The 2,707-nt window shown below is 35.1% G+C and overlaps 1 pseudogene; it reads right to left on the reverse strand.

The window, feature by feature from the left end:
* Positions 1-1,374: 1,374 nt before the first annotated feature.
* On the reverse strand, positions 1,375-2,291 carry LOC114033571 (annotated as a pseudogene).
* Positions 2,292-2,707: the final 416 nt, after the last annotated feature.

Consider the following 2,707-nt stretch of genomic DNA (forward strand, 5'->3'; position numbering starts at 1 on the left):
ATCTACCTTTGTTTGGAACAGAAGTTGGTCATTACTAAGCAACCACTCTTCTGTCTCTCTATTTTGAGGTTCAGAATAAAATCTACTTTCTCTGATTACACTCAGCAAGAAGCAGTCCCATTTCAGACTGAGTATAATAGTTAAGTTCATTCTTTCAATTTTCTCCTACATTTATTACACAAGACAATAATTAAATTGCATTTTTTTTCCAGGAATAGAAGAGACCAATCTTTAAACCACTGGACTACAAATCCTGAGATGTATATGCCCTGACTTAAGGGAGGTGTTATACAAAGAGTCTCAAATATGGCAAAAGGATTAGGGAAGACAAAGGTTAAAACAAAACAAAATGTTGGTTTGGGTGATTTGTTCATTCATTACCATTGAGGGAGTAGTTTCAGTAGAGTGATGGGAATGGAAGCCAGATTGCAAACACTTGAGGAGAAAACAATTGTTAGGGAAGTAAAAAGAATAAGGTGTTGAAAATTTTTTCAAGTTTAGCAGTAACAAAAGAAAGAAATGAGATGATAACTGGAATAATTAGAATGTGAGATTGGAGAGAACTGAGCCTAGTTGTTGGAGTAATGGATGAAAAGCCAATAAAGTGGAAGAGTAAAGATCCATGAGAAAGTGAAAATAATTGCTTAGAACAGGGTCTTAGAAAGAAAAGAAAGAGATGGGATCAAATGTACATGTAGAAGTAGCTTATAAACATGACAGTTCTTCCCTGTCTTCATACAAAACAACAGAGAATGCATAATGATTCTAAGATGTTTTGAGGAAAAGAGGACAATTAAAGGCATTTCAAATAAATGATTTTAATGTCCTTAATAAAATATGGAGACTGGGCCACTGCTCTATGTGAGGGGAAAGAAAAGGAATGGATATTATGGTTGGGGCTTGAAGAGAAAGAAAAATGTTAAAAACAGTAGCTATGGAGAACTGGATGTAGAGTCAATGGAAGTAGAATAAAGAAAATGCCAAGAAGTAATGAGGGCCCAGGTAGGGTTATACACCACAAGTTTATAGTGGGGGAAAATGGCTTAATTTCATTATTTTATCCAGTAATGCTTGGTATCCCAGGAACAGAAGTAGAGATATTTTCAGCTGGGTAATTAACAAATATTTATTGATTGATTTATTGACATAATCTAGTTATTCTGAGTCCCCTTCCTTCACTATTAAGTATATATATACATATATATACATTATATATAATCATATATACATTATATATATACATATATATTTTAAGAACAAGTCACTTTTATTTGATATTTTGACTTACAAAATATTAGAAAGAATAAAACTGGGATCCATTATTTTTGCAAAAATTACAGGATTTTCTTAAAATGAAAAGCAAAAACAAGATTTTCATGATTTTCCTCCCAGATGTTTCTTAACGAAGTATCCTATTAACTTCTGTGGTCTCTTTGGATACTTAACAAGCACCTCATGGGAGCTGCTAATCTGATCTTCACTGAGATGATTTAGAAGAGTAACACAACACAACAGAAGCTTTGATGCCACTAGCACCACACATGGCTGCAAAGATAGAAGATTCTATCTCAATGTTTCTGATTCTCACATCATAAGCTGCTTGTAAATACTCTTGCTTATCCTTGTATAAGAGTATCAGTATAAGAGCAGAAAGCACCATCCAGTCAAGTTTGACCTTCGCAGAAGTCTAAGGTACACATGGTGCTTCCCATAACAGTATTAAACTTATTTATCTCCGTGGCACATGCCATTAATTCCTGATTTAAGTCATCACCAAGTTCCATACTTCACACTATGCATTTCCCCAAAACAATTTGTTCAGATTCAGGTTTGAAACAAGACTCCGTAGTTTTTCTAGTTAGCACCACTGAACCAGGCTCTAGACCTATTCTACCACATGTACCAATGGGAATGATGACAACACTGGGACACTTGGCATAGTACAGTAACTTGATGAGTTCATGTAACATGGTTCCAGTGGAAGGAACTCCCATACCATGGCTAACTGATAATACAGGTCCAATCTTATACATGAAATAGAAGTCAATTCCTTCACAAATGTTAGGATGGTCCATGCCAGGTTTTACAAGTCCCAGCTCTTCAACTATACAGCTAATGAAAGCTTTCATCTGACCAAGACTTTCTCCAACACATACAAACTTTACATCTCCAAACATGGCCTATAAATCACGAGTTTTAATTCCAAGATTGAAATGGTAAAGAATATCTTCTTTCACTTCTGAGATATTTGGGTTTGAAAGGTGAATTGAGTGTTCATCTGAACACTGCATATTTTCAGGGTTGTTTTCCTGAGTAGCCATTCTTTTCAAGCTGGACGCTCTCTCTGACTCTTTGGAATTCTTAATCTCCTTCAAGATGCAAGTATATTTTTTTAACCTAGTCCCACTATCTTTCCCCTCTACCACAGCTCCTACCAAAAGTCTGTGCATGAATATTAAGTTGTATAGCAAAGTCTGAGATTTAGAAGACCCAGCTGATAGTTCTTTTATTAAATCACTTTTTAACCTTACAAAAAAAAAACCTCACATCACCTTTTGAGGCTCAAGTCCCTCATTTTTCAAATAACCCTGGACCAAATGGTTTCCATAGTTCCTTTCAGCTCTAAATTTGAATGGCTCTCTAAAAAGTATATTGCCTCTGATTCCCACAAAGAATATTTATAGTCATATGTAACCTAGGATACAAG

This window comes from Vombatus ursinus, unplaced genomic scaffold, assembly GCF_900497805.2.
Source record: "Vombatus ursinus unplaced genomic scaffold, bare-nosed wombat genome assembly UNPS02007284.1, whole genome shotgun sequence".
Lineage (NCBI taxonomy): Eukaryota > Metazoa > Chordata > Mammalia > Diprotodontia > Vombatidae > Vombatus > Vombatus ursinus.